At 34.3% G+C, this 19,586-nt stretch overlaps 1 long non-coding RNA gene across 5 annotated transcripts; it reads right to left on the bottom strand.

Annotated features, from left to right (window-relative positions):
* Positions 1-240: 240 nt before the first annotated feature.
* LOC116289138 (uncharacterized) lies at positions 241-19,544 on the bottom strand. Of its 5 annotated transcripts, XR_016120282.1 has the most exons (4): positions 19,402-19,544; positions 19,078-19,169; positions 2,263-2,399; positions 241-1,139 (listed from the first exon to the last, which is right to left on the bottom strand). It is a non-coding gene; the product is annotated as an uncharacterized LOC116289138 (long non-coding RNA). The 5 variants fall into 5 exon arrangements; XR_016120283.1 differs by lacking the exon at positions 19,402-19,544 and having other exon boundaries at positions 19,078-19,287; XR_016120285.1 differs by lacking the exons at positions 19,078-19,169; positions 19,402-19,544 and adding an exon at positions 14,416-14,550.
* Positions 19,545-19,586: the final 42 nt, after the last annotated feature.

Genomic DNA, 19,586 nt, shown 5'->3' with positions numbered 1-19,586 from the left:
TGGAGGATTGTTGTTGCGACATGATAATATTCATGCCCCCTTCAAATAATAATAAGGCGTGTAAAAGCTCGTTTGGCAGGAAATAGCCCGTGCACAGAAGTCTTTTTAACGTGGTCATACTTTTGCGCGTCGCGTTGCAAGACCTGTAACTATTTCTCTTCGTTTTCCGGAATATTTCATCATGGTTATAGAGCAGTATTTTCGAAGCTTTTTTTTTTGTGTTAAGTAAAGCACGACACCTTTCGTAACCTTCCAGTCTTTATTATTTCCACGATATACATATTATTTCAGGAATCAATTACTAAATAAATAAATAAGATAATCCTCAACCAAGCCTTTGCTAAGTCACGTAAAGAATATATTAAAACAAAGCATTTTTGTCGGGGTTATATCAGAGTTTCTGAGGAAAAGGAACACTGTCACCAAGGTAATAATAATAGTTTTTTGAATTTTATTCGAGTACGTATCCCAGAATAAATTGTCTTTTCATTCACTGCAATGCCAAATGCATAGATAACTTGAAATAAAATGATGAAATGTTGTGAGTAAAGCTTATATATTGTTTGCTTAACCTTAAAGCAAGCCAAACTGTGACTGTGAAAGCCTATAGCTATTCAAGGCCCAACCATGGTACCAAACTACTGATCTAGGATCATCCCCATAGGCTTTTTCTTAGTTCGATAAACAGGATGCATTATGGTCTAGCTTGGGTACAAACAACACCATATAAGGCATGATGAACAAAAGATGTTCGTACCGAAGACTAGACCATAATACACCGTGTTCGCTATCTCAGACAAGGTCTTTTACGGTCACGACATACTCGCGCATTAAGTTTTAAGCAATCAGTAGTGTTTAGGTTTCCCTAGAAAACCCATAGAGGGCTTATTTAAATTTTAGAACTTATTTTATATCCAGTAATTCATCAATTTATTTCAAGTTATTTGAGAAGCTGAAATCAGTTATTTGTCGTCTTCGGCTGGGTCAGGTTGTTACTGAGGTTTTGTGTTTCCTGATAGAACGCAATAAAAATTGGCAGAACCGCTGATATCTTCGCAGACCAAGTTGTATCCTTCACATACACATGTGGTGGGATCGTATTGATCACAAGGTTGACCAAGTGTTCTGCAATCTCGTTTCTAAGCCGGAAGATGAAAAGAATGTCAATCACTGGCTGAGACATTTCAATAGAAGAATGACATGAAGAATATATGCATCATGAGGTCAAAGGGGATTCAGAGATACTGAATGAATGGAACATGAGGTCAAAGGGGATCCAGAGATACTGAATGAATGGAGCATGAGGTTAAAGGGGATTCAGAGATACTGAATGAATGGCACATGAGGTCAAAGGGGATCCAGAGATACTGAATAAATGGAACATGAGGTTAAAGGGGGTCCAGATACTGAATGAATGGAACATGAGGTTAAAGGGGGTCCAGATGGTGAATGAATGGAACATGAGGTCAAAGGGGGTCCAGATGGTGAATGAATGGAACATGAGGTCAAAGGGGGTCCAGATACTGAATGAATGGAGCATGAGGTCAAAGGGGATTCAGAGATACTGAATGAATGGAACATGAGGTCAAAGGGGGTCCAGATACTGAATGAATGGACCATGAGGTAAAAGGGGATACAGAGATACTGAATGAATGGAACATGAGGTCAAAGGGGGTCCAGATACTGAATGAATGGCACATGAGGTCAAAGGGGATTCAGAGATACTGAATGAATGGCACATGAGGTCAAAGGGGATTCAGAGATACTGAATGAATGGCACATGAGGTCAAAGGGGATCCAGATACTGAATGAATGGCACATGAGGTCAAAGGGGATTCAGAGATACTGAATGAATGGAACATGAGGTTAAAGGGGGTCCAGATGGTGAATGAATGGAACATGAGGTCAAAGGGGGTCCAGATGGTGAATGAATGGAACATGAGGTCAAAGGGGGTCCAGATACTGAATGAATGGAACATGAGGTCAAAGGGGGTCCAGATACTGAATGAATGTGACATGAGGTATAAGGGGCTACAGATATGGATAAGTTCAAATGCGCTTTACAATGAGATATGAACGAGGGGTGGTTAGTATGAGGTCTAAGCAATAAGGGTGGTCACTGCCAGGGTTTCTTTTACGTCCCAGATACTGAATGTATTGAATGCAACACGAGGTCAAAGGGAGTATTTGTTAGACTAATGACATTAATTACAGCAATGCTTGTCATAGTTAATTCAGTACATTAGTGAATGTAAAACTTACCCAGAATGAGCGGAACAAATTTCTTTTCTGCATATGTCGCCTGCTGACTTCATTTGCTGGTGCGCAGGTTGTCTCGGCGATCAATAAAACCGCCACAATAAGAATAGAAAGTGTTATCTTGGAAACCATGGTTAATGCTGCAATAAACAAGATCAAAACGTAGACATTACATCCACAATCCAATATGGAGGAAAATTATTATTACATATACTACGATATTCTGGGGATATTCTGACACTGTACAAGAGCAGTTACGAAGGTAAAAGAGTAAATAGGAATGGAGATAAATGTAGTGTGACACTGTCCCTTTATTAACTTGAATGGGTTTTTCTAAACTCTCAGAGAATGTATATAGACCCACATACATTTACTCAAAAACAAAAAAGTAAGACAAAACAAATGACAAATGAAACCTAACAAAATGAAAACTAGTATTAAACAAATTAAAAGCTCAGAGAACTTCAATGACCTAATTTCGAAGATTCTTAAACCCAAAAGACGTATTCTTTGGTAAAGCAACAGAAGTGAAAAGGTTTTCTGCAGGAAAGGGGTCTTAAAATGCGTAACAAAAGCACGGCTACCAACCACGTAAGAAAGTAAAAACCTTTGAGATATTTGTATGGACCATAAGGCCTACCTACCACAAGAAACTTGTATGTTTTGCAGTTTTAAGACCTTTTTCTTTTAAGCCCGCGTTTATCAGTATTGGTCAAATTCGACTCAATGGTTCTATTTATTTGAAAGCTAAGATGTTATATGTCATTACAACGGAAGCAAATAACTCAAATAACACTCCAATATGTCGAAATAAGTTCCTAAAAACCAAACTTTATAACATATCTTGTAATCGAGGAATAACATTGACTTGATGAAAGGAAAACAGCAGGACTTTCATTAAAATATTTTATCGCCTTTTGTCGAACGCGGTCTTACAAGAAACATGAAAAGTCGGTTGACGGGCCTCAAAGAACGAAATGACTTTCAAAATTGATATAAAAGATATAAACTGTGATTTCAAATGACGTCAATTGAAAAACTGGTGCTTATCAATTGCAACGATAAATATATTTCAAGATCAACGCGAAATGTCAACATTTCATTTTGTAATATTTGTACACTTGTAACTATATTTGACATTTTAAGCTCAAAAACATCTTTTAAATTTCCCAATTCTCGAAAAGAAATAAGTATTTATGTTTAATGAAAATGAGTTAAGACTCTTCGTATTAACAAAGTCAAATGTGAAAGATACAGTATTATCCACTCTCTTAATCCACTCTCTTAGTTTCATTTTTCATTAAAATTTCCCCTTGAATTCCTCAAAATTTGACAAAAATTATAAGCTTTTTAACCGGATTTTAATATCCAAACTTAGTCCATCCTATCAGTATTTAACTCCTCCCTTCTTCCTTCCTTTCGGATCCTACGAAAAAGATTACTAACTGACAAGAAAAACACTCTTTAATTGAAATTGTTTGACTGTCATCGCCGCTCTAGAGGGGAAAAACTTTAATTCCAAATCTTATCGAGGTAAATTATCGTTATATTTTCTTCCGTTTACTCTTGAAGTGTCCGGAGATCCAATATTTCTTTATTAAAATCAGCTTGTATTTAGGAAAACGTGTGACAAATTGGAAAATTATACTTCAGGGAAATTACAACGTAAATGAACGAAGCTCTGGAATCAACCGTTATTGGTCCCGTTAATCAGTGCATGTCGTCTTTAAGCCCCGTTTACACTGGCGATTTTTGCGGCGATTTTTCAGTTGAAATTTTCGGGACTATTAAATCTTTTGTCTCATCCTTCAAAAGAGACATTCGTCTAGGAAAATCTTGGTATCCTGAATAAAACTTAACAAGTAAATTCTTTACCATTATTTATTATGGACAAAATCGCCGCAAAAATCGCTAGTGTAAACGGGGCTTTAAAGTGCTAACGTTGGGCGAACATTATCAAAAATTTAATGCAACCTTGAGATTATCTTACATGCGAGGCTAACATCAAAATACGAAAGAATTTTTACAAATTCCATCGAGAAAAAGTATGACTTCTTTGGTATATTCATATCAGCCTCGTATACACGATGCTTTAATAAGGATCCCTGAAACGTTACTGGAACAATCTATAAGGCTCTAATAAAAACTGGTGTAGTCTTTTCTTGATATTCCGATCAAAAGTATTATATTTTGAGAATGTTTAACTTCATTAAAGGAGTCAGTCAAATTTTGGTTGAATTTGACATTTCGGACGATTTTTATTCCAAGTAGCACTATAGCTATTTTTCTATATTCACTCAGGTTATATCCCACGGTAAAATATTTATTAGTCAAAATTTTCTGTAAAGACTGATAAAACTAACATTTCTAAAAGTAGAAATGATTTCAAGTAGTTTGGTATTTTTCCAGCTGTAGGGCAGTCTGGAGTTCTCACAAGACGCCCTCGTTTCTTCATTCGGTTCTGTTTTTATTGATCTACCCGCTGTTAATTTTTATTAACTCTTACCGTTAGAATAAATACTGACACTGCTGGTTTTAGTTCTACTGCGACAAAATGTTTTCCCGAACCTATAACCCCCAAATGATCGGATCTTAGAGCATGTTGTTCGCATACACAATGTTGTTTTATAGTAGTTTTCTGTATTTTTACACTTCTTTTAGCGAAAATGAACGGTTTCTGTTTAAATGGTTCAAGTTGTTTTCTGAAAAAAATTTGAAATCTTTTTCTCGAACTTATGATCCCCAAACAATTTGATCTTAGAACATGTTGTTTGTTTTTAGTTTTCTGTATTTGTATACTTCTTTTAGTAGTGAAAATGAAAGGTAGATGTTGTTTAACCCTATTATTGATCTCTTTCTACCTTACCTAAAAAAATCAAAACATATATTATGTCTTATAAATGTGTATCAAAGTGAAAATACATACAAAAAAATGATATGAGATATCTTGGCTTTCATATTTCTTTTAATTTACTAGCTGCTATCAAGACAAAAAACATCGGCTTTATAAGTTTTCCTATCAGTTACCGATCATTAATTCAACTAGAGACTAATGATAACGAATCTACAAAATGAAGTTAAGAGACTTCGGCTTTTTTTTACATATCCAGCTCCTGATAAGGTAACTAGGCAGACAAACAAAAGAACAAGATCCAAAATTCAATTCAAAACTACTAGACTACTACAGCAATCAGATTTAAAAGATACCAAACAAGATCATAATGTCTTACGTTTCATTAGATTATTTTTGGACTTTTTTTCCTGAAAATCCAGGGTTTTTTGGCGGGAAAAATCCAGCTGACGCGCGCTCTCCCACGCAATTGTTGTCATGGTGATAAAAGTGGTAGTAAAAACGCAGTATTTCGTAGCAACTTGAATGAAAAAGCTTTAAGATTAAGTGACTGTCAGGAGAACGTATTCAAATACGTTTTAACGTTTCAATGAAAAGATTTGATATTTGATTCTATCGATCTGTTCTTTCACTCTTTGATTGACTGTTCACAAAACGTCAAAATAGCGATTTGACGATGGCCTCGCAGGACAAATTTTTAACGACCGCGAAATTTTCTCGTTGTCGTTGAAGTCGTACATTGACTTTAATATGAGCTATATTCAAAACTGTTAATTGGCAAAGGACTGTATTTTTGATTGAATATGTAAATGAACACGTTGTACCCTATTCTTTCGTTACATTATAAACAATAGAATAAACTGCGATCTTGCTTGTAATACATACGGTACTGATTTCATTTGAAACAAGTAAAACAATGGCCTTTTTTACGCAGTGTTAATACGCTATTATTTTCTTTCTTTTTTCGTGTTTCTTTAGTTGGTTCGGTGTTAATACATGGCAAAGACAAAAACCTTTCGAACTTTACTTCTTTTGTTTAATTCCTAGTTTTTTCTCTTTCTTTGACACAGCTTCATAACCGGGATGTAGTTACAAAAAAACTCAAATTTTCAAATTAAAAACGATTCATGTGAAATTCTTCCTGATATGATTCAATTTGATTAACTGGTACTATCACTGATCTATCTTTCAAGGCGCAATATTATTTAAACCTCTCTGGTTTTATTGAGAACCGAGGGTGAAAACGACGCTCTGAGAATAAAAACTATAACATGAATTATAGCATTATGATTTGCTGAAGAATTGAGGGACATTTCAGAAGAAAATTACAAATCATAGTTCTGATGGCGGGGTTATTATCCCGTACATCCCGTATTGATAAACTGGGTGCTGCTGTGTGCTGATATAGAGAAGTATTTTTATGCTCAGTTTATAAATTGTTTACTTCGACGATGTAAAAGAAGTTTACCCTTCTACATGAAAGAGTAGTGCATTATCTTCAATCTTTTTGTACTAAATACAGAAGGTCTAAACAGCTAATAATATGCGTCATAATAGATGTTATGAATTTTAAGAAATTTCATTCATGAATTTATGATTTAAAAACAAAATTTTCAACACAAATGACAGAGGATTCACTTACGATTTATGATACGTTATCTATAGCAGTTGAGTACCGTGTTTCTTCACTTGTAAGTAAGTACTAGAATGGATCTGGATGAATAAACTCCGCGCCTCTGTTGTCCTATTTATACTAGGTGTCAGCGAATTAACCCGTCAACAATCGGGTGGCGAAAGTTCGAAATTACTTGGCAACACAATCACTTGTTCGTAACACCTTAACTAATGGCTCATCATTACTGTATTCCTTTTGACCTCCGAGGCTAATTTATGACATATTTTTACCTCTAAAAAATTCAACGCAAATTATAAATGTACAAGAAAAATCGATACTTTTGACATAATTTAGACATATCTACAAGATATAAGGGTTATGTTCCCGCCATCCTCGTTCGACTATAGCTTCATAAAAAATAGGCCAAAACTTTAAAATCAGGTAATTACCTTAATCATCGACTGCCTAAAAGATGTTTTAAGTACGAGTTATATTTCAAGACTCATTTAAAAGGTTCATAAGTGCTTTGTACAATATTTGAATATTTTTCCTTGTATGTCAGTAGTTTGTTTACTGTTGATGTTTTCTTCAGGAGGGTTCGATACATTTGCCCTGCTACTGGAAGAATTCCCCGATAAGATCTTAAAAACTTTGTTCGGAGATATTTAAAAAAATCTCTCTCCCAACATATTTTTCTATACTGCCATTATTTTTCAAGAGTTTCAAAATCAAAAAAAAAAAAAAAAAAGAAAGAAAGAAAGAAAGAAAGAAAGAAAGAAAGAAAGAAAGAAAGAAAGAAAGAAAGAAAGAAAGAAAGAAAGAAAGAATGTTAAAAAACTGTTTGGTTAATTTTTTTCAAGAGATTCAAAAAGAGAAGAAAAATCTGTTAAAAAACTGTTTGGTCAGAGGTCAAACAAAAAATCTGTGTTTAAGAAACTGTTTGGTCGTTTTATCCCCGTTAAAGTAAATTTACTTAAAAGACAATATGTAGGAAAACAAAAGAAAAGAAAAACAAATAAACTTAACTTTCAACCATTCATTTGTACATATTTCTTATGCAATTAAAGCTGCTTTCCTAGGAAGCCTCAAATTACTAAAAGATCATTTTAAAAAGTCACTTGATGAAACATTACATTAAATAAATCGGGATTAACATCGGACAAAAGATATTAGCCACAAAACTTTTATGTCTCCAGTACACATCGAAAATAAATGGTTTTTCAACTGTCAACTTGTTATAGATAAACACTCCTTCGTTTAATTCTTATTTTCCAGGTTCTCTATTTTCACCCCTACTTCCATAATTCGCCATGACCATCAATAAGAAAAGCATAAAAAAGGAAAAAAAGGTTTCTAGATTATGCCCTAAATTTAGAAGAAGAATCTTTTAATCTTGATTGAATTTTTTAACTGTTTCTAGTACATATGAAAAATAAATTGTGTTTCAACTGTCAACTTGTAATAGACAAACACTCCTTCCTTTGATTCAGTTACGTTCCAGTTTGTATATTTTATAACTGGGGGAGGGTGGGAGTTCCAAAATGGCCACCACGCGCAAAAAGCTGGTAAGATTGGCTTCACAAAGGGGAGTGTCAATTTCGTTTTACTGAGCGTAAAGAACATGATTGATCTATTGATTGACTTCACAAGATCTCACAAAAGAGGGGTTCAATTGCCCTATTTCATTATGACGTCAATGCTTGTTTATGTGGGGGATGTAGAATCGCCAAATCCAATAGAAAATTCAACAAAATTTGCTCCTAGCGAAACAGTTTAAACTAAAATGGCCCACTCCGACAACCATGATCCTTTGTGTTTAAACAATAGATTGTTTTGATGTGACGTCATAGTAAAATAGGGCAATTAATGGAACCTACAGAACCACCCCTAGTTTAGTACTGTTTTATCACTATAATTCATCATGAGCATCCATAAAAAAAGTATAACACAAAAAAAGAGTCTTTTAGACTATACTCTATAGTTCAATATTTCTTTTAAATTATTTCAAAATTTTAATTTTCATTAATTGTTTTCCACTGGTTTTCATTGTGAGGGTCATTATTAAAAATTAAAAAAAAAAAAAAAAAAAATCGATTCTTGGACTCAACGTCATATTATATAAATAGAGTTTCGTTGAGTCTCTCCCTCAATTTGAGGGTTTTTCTCAGGGTTCAGTTTGGTTTTTCTTCCTCCGCAAAACAAGATAAATTCCCATTCAATTAGTCATTTACTTGTGCCCTGACTTTGATCAGCCCAGGGGATGTTTCAGGTGTCGATAAAATGCTAATGGTAATAATCATTTCCACTGAGGCCTTTCCCCGTTGCATAGAGAGAATGTGAGAACGTCAATTCATGTGCTAGTAGCACTTTCGTTTTAATTGCCCGTTTTTATGTAAGGGTTTCGGCACAGCCACCATATAGGGCGAAATTTTTTAAAATTTTCCGTTGGAAATTAAAAAAAAAAAAAGTTATCGAATAGGTTCATTGCATTTTTCCTGCCTAGTCTGCCTACGACATCGCTGTATTCTTTGGTTCAGCGCATTTAACTGATAAACTAATGTCAACAATAAGAATTCAATCATTAAAGCAGCTAAAATTGGCTTAGGTTCTAAGGATAGAATATTTTTTTCGATAAAATATGTTAAAAATAGAATAACGTTCTGTTATCTTGTACGTGCTTATCCGCAATAATCAGCAAAAACAAATATTTGTCAAATGTGTGGGGCCCAAGATTCATAGTTATTCTAGTTACGTAAATTCATTTATTGAACTTCACGGGAAGCTAATCCTGGATTGCAGTAAAAAGGCCTTGGTAGTCGTGACGAGTAAGCGTGAGTTTTTGCTAGAACGTTAGTCAATTTTCCTGTCAACCCGCACAACCTCAAGGACGTTTATAATATCCGGTTCCCTCATTTCAAATGACAAATATGTTCTTTCAATTGAAAGCTTTGAGTGAGTTACAGTTAAAGTTACTTGAGTATTTAGTCCAACCATTAGTTTTCTTTGGTTAGTTCAGTTAGTTCATATCGAATGCTGTTCGTTTTGATACTGGAAAATCTTCCATATTATAACTATAACTTTCTCTCTTTTCTCACTGTAACTTGCTAAATTATCAGTTGTATAGGGGATATCATGGCAGCACTATTTGGAGCTGAAAAAACAAAACAAAAACAAAAAAAACGAGTAGAATTTTTGTTTTTAGGAAGTGAAATTTTTTGTAATGCATGTATGACAATAAGTATGGCTGAAAACCCCAATTGACTCTTTTTTTTTTTGATAGGTGATCCGAGAGTCTTTCAGGTCGAAAATTCAGAAGCTTGTTGTGATCATTTTGAGTTCACCACTCCTAAGAAACCTTCTGTTATCGATACCCTGAAACAACCTCTTGGCTGAAAACTGAAAACCGGAGGAAAATCCTCCTGACCAAATGCCTTAAATCTTAATCTTGCAACCGTATGGCTTTCGAATCCTAAGACAAGACCGCCTTTATATAAACCAGTTTTTAATAGTTCCTGTTTACCATGGGAAAAAATCACTTTGTTTTACTGACGTCTGATAGAAGCTAAAACTATCGATTTCATGAGTCATTTACCTATTCTACGATCACAGTCATTAATGCTCGCCTACGCTTCCATTACCACACATAGATGATAACATATAGTTAAAGGTGCGTGCCTTGAAAAATTTCCGCACTATTATCTACTTCCTCAATGATTCTTTTCCTATAGAATTAATCCCCGGCTATTTCCCTGAAGTTAGGGTCGTCATCCTAATTATAAGGAATACTTCGGTATTACTTTATTAATCCTCACAACACTGACAAGTATTGCATTGCTACCTGACCCGGCCCATTCCAGACCACGTGATACTCTCTCTAGAATCAGATGTAGATTCAGATTTTGTTTAATACGTCGATGTTAACGTATACGTTAGTTCGTAAGCGTTACCGGGATGCAAATCAGGCAGCAAAGGCAATATGCCTGGGCATTAATACTGCACCAATGAATCTTATTCTCACTGAGGACATGACGCGAATGCATGGTATGAAATAGAAACACATTGCGCCCAAGTTAGGTTGCTCAATTGGGCGGGTAAATGCATCGATGACTTATCTCCCGTTTCGTAATTATACAGGTACTGCTCGTTAAAAGCGATAAAATCAATAGCTACAGTACCTACTCAGAGGCTGAAAGCACTTTAACATGTTTACAAATTAAACATCTTTGATAATAGATCAAGATTTTATTTCGTTATGTAACACAAGCGCGCTACTAGAACTCTATCGATATCCATGGTGTTCAATATTCTAACATATTTCAATAATAGCGTGTGCTACAGAGTGATCTATTTAACTCGTTTAACGAAATATAATAGCCTATATTGCTTACTTTTCGAATTAGAATAAAAGGAAACGGTTATAGAATAGACCTCTTTTCCTTGGGAGTAATGTTTTCTCATTTCATTCCACGTGTCATTCTCTAGAGTATCATTTCTTTGTTTCAGTAATAGTTGTGCATGAGAAGACACTTGAATATGGATTTTGATTTTTTTTTTTCAAAAAAGCATCTTTTTGGATGGATGGATGGATGGATGGATGGATGGATCCCTCCTTCTACAAGCACTTAATGCACCATTATGACAACTGTTTTGTTCCGTGATCTAAGAGTCAAATAATGGGAAATGATAGGCGGCTCATTTACCATTGAAATCACAATAATACCATTCACAAACAATGCACGTCCTGTAATCTTGAATGAAACCGTTGTTGATGAATGAAATGTCCTGATCGGAAAGATAGAGTTAACTACTGATAAGATAGAGCGGCCATTTTATCGCACTCCGGTCATTAACGAAAAATCGTGGGAGATCGGAGAAGATTCAAAAATTATCTCATAAGCTTTTTCAAGTTTTGCAGTTTTTGTTGTAGTTCGGTTTGTTTGTTGTTGTTTTCCTTTTTTGTTTTTTTTTTTTTTTTTTTACGTTTTTTTTTTGTTTTTTTTTGTTTTTTTTTTCTTCATAAATTTGGTATCCCATCCTGCTACTTTTGAGTGTACCTCTCCATTGCACATTACGCTCTCTAGACTAACCAATTACCTTAATGCATTGATACATCAACCTTACTTAAAAGCCCCTGTTAATAGCTCTTTTAGGAACACAGTAACGAGCGACTTCAAAATTTATGGCCCATCAGCCTTTGTATATCAGATCCGTTCGTTAACGTTGCCTTGCAACAAATTTAATCAAAAACATCCTTTTGATTTCAAAGGTTACAGAGCGACAAGCCGCTACCGTGACCACACAAATTTCTTATCTTACCTTTGTAAAACACCGCCACTGGATTTGGCTTTTCTTTAACTCGGGGTAACAGGGTTTGTGGGCTTTCGAAACTAAAAGTCCCTGCGGTATGTTGCTGTATTTATTAGGAGTAAAGTGGCTACGGTGGGGTAGACGCACTTTACTCTTGACTGCGAAAATAGCGCAGCGCAACCGTGACGTCATAAAAACGAAGACAAAGGCGACAAAGGTTTACTTTCATCAGATAATTTTCACAGCCGATCGCAGTTTATCTTAGTTTACATGGGTTATTATTGTAACTTTAAGTAAAAATAATAAAATCGGTTTGTATAATCCTCGTTAGCGGTTAAACAGAATGCAATGTTTGTCCGAATCTTTAAGTTATTTTTAGAATCAGTGCGCTGCGCTATTGTAAACCTTGATCTATCGTTTCAAAACTACTTGCACCAATGGGTCTTCAGAAACGAACATTTCCGCTTTAAACATAGTGAAATAAAAGATTTTTAATGCGGTGACCTACAATAAATTAAATGCATTCAAGGTTCTAAAGAAATGAGAATCAGTATAATACTAAATGGTTATTATACGGGGAAGTCTTTAGCGGAAAATCGCCGTGCAAACATTCCTGGTCTATTTGTCTCATTGACATCAGCCTACAGCTAATAAAAAAATCAACAAAAAAAATTTACTACGTAACACCAAGTGTGAAACGTGTGTGTTACAACGACTACGCACACAAGTCTCGGCTACTGGCTGCGAGACTACATTTAGTAAACGTCTCAATGTGCCTCAATAAGGAGAAAAATATTGTTACATCGTCAATCTAACATTTTGGAAGGATACTTGTCTTGCTCTTGAACAAAACGAGGCCACGGAACAACGTCAAATATATTCTTTCTCATTATTAGTTCCTACATTTCCACAAACTTTTGATTCCTAATGACTAAATCATAATTTCATTCCGATCTGAATTGATCTCATTAAAAGTCATTGTCGATCTTACGCATATTTTCTTGTTTGACTTTCGCATTTAAATGTTCTAAAATAACTCTCCCACGATTTTGAATTTCGCATTCACTTCGTTCTTACTGATCATGATACCATAAAAAGTAGCGACCTATTGTTTTACATATACTTTTTCGATTAATTTGGCATTTCCTAAAACAACTTAATACCTAAAAACCTTAGATTTTACTAGTTTATTTTCATCCTTCTTCATCCTATAGTCAAAATCCTGCTGGGATCAGGTAGCAAAAATATAGAGGATATTACATGGGCGCGCGGAGATACGATTATCCATAAAATCAACTTAACAAGCTTTTTATTATTTTTAAAAAGTTTTTATAAACTAATAGATTAAATACACATGGTAACGATATTTTCACATGTGAAAATAACATGTTATTTTCACATGTGAAAATATCAGTTTTTCGAAAAGGAGAAATATAGGTATTTTATGGATAATTATATGATAAAGCTGTACTTTATCTTTCTTGATTTTTGTATCCCTATTTTCCACACAGAACGTTTATGATCCTCATCTTTAAGTATCCTACATTTTAAGCGCCGATCCCGCCATCAGAAATAATGCAGGAAGCTCCCTTCTGATTTACTCTAGCTATATCTTAATACCTCTTCATAATATCGAACAAAAGTCAGAGAAATCTTATCTATATCCTGCCCGTTCGTTAAGAAAAATAATAAAGCTACTCACCTACTAGTTGAATCATAGATAAAACATTTTTCTGGCGTGTCATTGGAATTGAAAGACGAAGCACTATTTTTGCTCTCTGTTTTGTTAGACGTGCTAATTATTAAAATTTTAACCAAAAAAAAAAAAAAAAAAAAAAAAAAAAAACAACAACCAAAAACCAAATCCGAAAACGAAAATCAAAACAAAGTTGTTTACATCACTCGGTCAGGTAAATAAACAAACTGCTTTTGTGTCACGATATTATTGTTTCCTGGCTGAGCCCGTTACTGTTAACTGAGTTTTTAAGATAACAATAATAATAATATTAATGTCTACACATAGTTAACTATGTTCTACATCAAGATTAAACATGGAACTAAGATTTTCCGTGTGGCTGCGATACCGTGTCTTAAGTCGGGAATGCAAAACTTTAAAGTCACCAAAACCACCTTGAACCTTTCGCTTGGACTTCAGTTTTTCTTAAGCAAAAAGCGAATTCAATAAGTCGTCTATCTATGGATTTGATTGTTATTCTTTTGCTCGCGATTTTGGAAGAATAGCGATTAATGTAGTTTTAGACATTTCAGATTTAACAAGAAAGTCAGTCAGGTTTCGAAGTTTTCCCGCTATGGGAGGCAAGTCTTTTAAAAGGTTTAACTTAACTTAGCATATCTTTAAAAGTTAGATAGAGAAATAACTTACTTGAAAGGAGTATTTTTCAAAGAGAATATTCCATTCTTAACTCCACAACGACTGTGTCTAGAATGCCACAGTAACGTTAAATAGTACAAAGCATGGCATATCGAGTGGCATAATCACTTAGAGTCATTCTAGAAGCCTAAAATAATGACATTAGCCTAAGTACTACTTCACCGTCTAGGATACATAAATTATAATGCTAGGTCACTCGAACGTTTTCACTTGTTTTTTCTCAACGTATTATTACCTGAACTTTCTATTGAGAAAAAAAATTACACATCCACATCAAAACAAAACAAAAACCAAAGTAAACTGAGAGAAAAGAAAGAGACGAAACGAAATGAAAACAAGAAAAAATTAATTGGAACAAAACGAAAATGTAAACTATATTAAAAGCAAATTATGTCAAGTATAGCATGTTAAACAGCATGCTATTTGTAATATTTTCGTAGCCGCTATTCTGAATCATTTGCTTAACAAAATATTTGCTAATATAATTATGTTGCTGGAAGAATTTGTGTCCAATGCAAATTGTGTGTGTGTGTGTGTGTGTGTGTGTGTGTGTGTGTGTGTGTGTGTGTGTGTGTGTGTGTGAGTGATATTTTATGATTTTATGAAAGTTTAGCTTCTAATTCTGAGCCATCTCTTGTGCTTATTATATAGCTTTGAGTATGGTTGCTATCATCCAAAGCTTCATAGTTCATAGTATGAGAACATGGTTTTAGTTACTAGCAAAACCATTGTTGAAGTCACTGAAATTAATATGCCAACGATTTTCACAAAAGCTCGTCACTAATTGATTTATTTCACCAGCCAATCGATCAAGGAACTTTAAATGGGATTCTTGTCCTGTTTCTTTCCCTCAACTAATTTTTTTCTTCGAATGTTCTTGTTTTCCCATAACTAGCTAAAAAATAAAAAATAAACGATGGGGGGAGTGGGGAGTTTATTGTGTCTACCTCCTACGCGTTGTTGGGTATCTTTTTCAATCAGTCCTATTTACCCGGTTAATGTTCAATTATCCTTGAATTTTGATAACGTTCTCTGATTATTCTATAATTGCTTTCAAGCTTAGCGTATTTAGATTAAGAAGAGAGAAAGGGTGAGGGGAAAAAGAATAATAAACAAAAAACAAAAAACAAACAAACAAAACAAAAACAACAAAAACAACAACAAAACAAAAAACAAAAAACAAACAAACAAAAAACTAGAAACGTAACAAAAAACAGTTTTGCCGACAACCCTTGGTCGATATTCATCAATGCAGATTTTCCCCTCTTGAACAGATAAACTTCAAGTATTATCATAGTTTTGGTACTTTTAGAGGCTTTGTCTTATTACAAATAACTAATTTTAGTTCACTAGATCTAAATGCAAAATTATATCAGTACAAAGCTGGGGAAAAGCATTGCAAATACAGAGTTTTAGATTTACGTTCACGGCAAACGTGAAACGTCAGTTGACCATTTAAAAATTATTTTAAATAGCTTGAAAAGAATCGCAAAAAAGCCCAAGTAGTAGAAAAATAAAAGAATATTTGTCTTTGGTGAGAAGGTTTGTAAAAGGTAAGTAAAGTACAGGAAAACGATGAAAACGTGGTCACGTTTGCCGTTTGCGGGGAGAAAAAAAGTCGATCTAAAACTCTCTAATGTCATCATTCATCGGCTTGCAGTAAGCTTTGCCAATCGATAGCATTAAAAGCAACAAGACAAGTTTCATTCAGACCATAAATGCTCACACGCATCCAAATATTTTAGAAAACGATTTTGTTTTTCGTTCAAGAAAAAGAAAAAAAAAAACTCCTCCACAGTTCAGTAGCGTTTTAGGAAACGTTCTCACCCGTCCAAACGACGTATCCATTTTCAACTGTTGTGTAATCCAAGGCCAATTCTCTAAGGAGAAAAAACCGTTTTCAAAAATATCCGGATAAATTTGGGTGGACGGGATCTAATACGTGCTATTTTTGTTTTCGCGGCGAGTCTTATCTACTGATTTTCTACTTTAGTTTTATGGCATCGATTGTTATGATTTTTACAGGTTACTAGCTGTACTAATGTTCAATTATGTTAGCTTATAATTTTTTTTTTAAAATAAAATTTAATAATAATAACAACAATAATAATGATAATAATAATAACAACAACAATAAAGATAATAATAATAATGATAATAAAATATTAAAATCATTAAAAAAAAAAATAATAATAATAAAGAATATTTACATTATGTACTTTGTGAAAATTTAAAGAGAAAAAGTTACTATTTACAAAAAACTAGAAAAAAACAAAATGAAAAACAAGCATTATAAAAAAGTCTAAAATTATCTAATATCGGCAAGGTTAGTATTAATGCTAAAGTCCAATAGAAAGTCACTTTCGTTGTTCTTATAAAAAGGAGTGCGGGAGCCTCTAATGCATGTAATTACAGCTTTCAAAATCTCAAACGACAACTTTGTTCTAATATATGTTATTGTGTCAGAATAGCTTTGTCCAGTTTTGTTCGCCAGTTTATCCGCTAGAGTTTTTAGGAAAATTTGGCTTTCCTTGCCCATACCACCATTGGTCCCAAAGATAAGCGGTGTAAATGAACCCATTTCCACTTCCAGAACTCTCTGTTGATATTTTCTTTTCTTTTCTTGCTCTTGTTCGTTGAATATTGATGAGGTGGTTTTCTTCTGGTTGCACTTGGAGTTGACATGCGACACTCGTACGTCAAAAAATGCTGTCACTCCTCGTTGCCAGAATGCAACGTTTGCAATGTTAGCTTATAATTGCTTGATTTTCTCTGTTGATGCGTGGGAAGACTTGACTCGGCTGAGTTTTATCATACGATATTTAGCATTCATACCCGAGGGGGATGGCGAGGGGGTTGAAATGAGATGGACGGCAGAAAAAGTTCTAAAATCAGTATAGGTTGTGTTAACAATATCAGACACACCATTGCTGCGTGTGTACACCGAATATGCTATCAAGTTTGTCAATCAAAAACCCGCGTAAACTTTTCGTGGGATACAAGGAGCATTTGAGCATTGGAGCAAGAAAGTGGGATGATACATACTATACGTTTCCTATTTGCATGGTTAACCTCAGTAGACAACACATCAGACTGGTAAAAAAAAACTAGAGGATGTGTGCGGAATCTATCAGAGCTGGCCATCTGACTAGTGAATGGACAAATCCTATTACGGGTCATTATATATCCTTCCTTAATTCAAAAATAACTTAGGCCACTTCTTTTGGTAGCTGACTAAAAATAGCAAACTAAAATGACTTGGCACTCATAGCTCGACCGTGCTACAAATATTATTCAGTTGGGTTTCTTAAGCACTACGACTTACCTTAGGTCTATATATCTGTTCTGTTAACTTTCTCGTATAAGTCTCTCAAACAAAGCAGTCTTTATAGTTCATAAAAAGACTTTAAAATATTGGCAAACATCCCTTTTCAAGAGCTCATTGAAAATACTCTTTTGCAGCTAACAACTGAAAATCAAAATCTTCATATTTTATCGGTAAAATTTACACTTTAGGTTATGAAACCAGATTTATTTCGAATACTTTGGCTTCAAACGAACGTGACGTCATAAAAACAAAGACAAAGGCGAAATTCGGACAAACAAACTTACAAGTTTACTTTCAGCAGATAATTTTCACAGCCGATCGCAGTTGATCTTAGTTTACATGGGTTATTATTTGTAACTTTAAGTAAAAATAACAAAATCGGTTCGTATACTCTTCGTAGCGGTTAAACAGAATGCAATGTTTGTCCGAATCTTTAAGCTATTTTTAGAATCAGTGCGCTGCGCTATTCTAGTATAGGCGCGTTTTATCTCGATTTTTCTCTTCTTTAGAATAGAATCGTTTACATTAATGACAAAAGTCACGGAAATAGATTGCGAGCGTGTTTTCCTGTACGCTGTTCGTTTTATCCTGATTTTTCTTGACTCCATTTGTCTTTAGAATATCGATCGTTTTCATAAAAACTTGAACGCTGCGCAAAATGCAAGAAAGCACTAGAAAAGAGGCAAAAAGAAACGTCTCCTGGTAAAATAGTGGTGAATCATAATTATAGTGGTGAAAATAAAAATATAAAAATCACATATGCTATTATTTTAAGTAATCATGCATTGTGGCCATACTTAAAAAAAATAGTTATACGGGTTTTCTTTTGTTTTTACCTCTTGAGTAATCATACCTACGGCAAAATAGGATAAACAATTAATCCCTTGAAGATCAGGCCAACGGAAGATAAAATACTTTTTTTAAAAAAAGAGCCTTTTTTGAAACGAGAGAAAAAAAAAAAAAAAAGAGTTAACAGGACGGACGTAGAACGATTTTAACTGGTAATATGATTGAGCTGACTGAGCTCGGAGACTCCACTACTGACTAGCTTCTTCGATACAGCGATTCGCATAAGTTTATAAAGTTTCATTCTATGACTGAATCAGTATTTAAAAAAGATTTGTTCGATACGAATTTTTTTTTCGTTCAACCGATACATTCGTAAGTCACTGAGTGACTGACATCCGGCGACGCACATACAAACACTCATAGTTAAATTTTCTATAGCAATAGAGAAGAGAATCCTTAAAACGAAAATTATATATAACTATCACAGACCAAAATGTTTGGTTATGAAGTACTTTTATAAGATCAACTTCACTCACCTTAAACGTTGCGTTTGTCCAGTATTTTTCTCTGTATAGATAATGTAGCAAGACGATTGGTGGCTTGAATAGTCGTTTTGTGCACAATCGATCTGCAAATGAATTATATATGTTCGTTTGGCGGCAATCCTTTATTTCGTGGGAGGACGGAAAGAGAACAAACGGAACAAGCAAACAATGGTTGCAGTTACTGCAAGGTTTCAGGCCCTTAAAGGAAATTATGGTGGTTGTAAAGGAAGTTTATCCCTTTCAACACAGTTATCGCTAAAAACACACTTCACAACTATTTTTAATGTATTAATCCAAAAAGATTTCAGTGCTTACCTTGGCTTACTTTGTGTTATGATTTCTAAGATGCACGAAGTTCAAAAATTTATATAACACAAGCGAACCTTAACTACACTTCAAGAAAGTGAAAGGAAAAGACTGAAATAAGAGAATGTTTAAATATATAATAGTTTCAGCTGGTGTTACGGAAGTGACTTGCGATCTTACGCACGATGCATTTC

Source organism: Actinia tenebrosa, unplaced genomic scaffold (assembly GCF_029948245.1).
Source record: "Actinia tenebrosa isolate PJP-AT-01 unplaced genomic scaffold, QUT_ActTen_1.0 PGA_scaffold1__47_contigs__length_23844297, whole genome shotgun sequence".
Taxonomy (NCBI): domain Eukaryota; kingdom Metazoa; phylum Cnidaria; class Anthozoa; order Actiniaria; family Actiniidae; genus Actinia; species Actinia tenebrosa.
The sequence above is the reverse complement of the archived record's forward strand: the minus strand, read 5'-3'. Positions and strand labels throughout refer to the sequence as shown.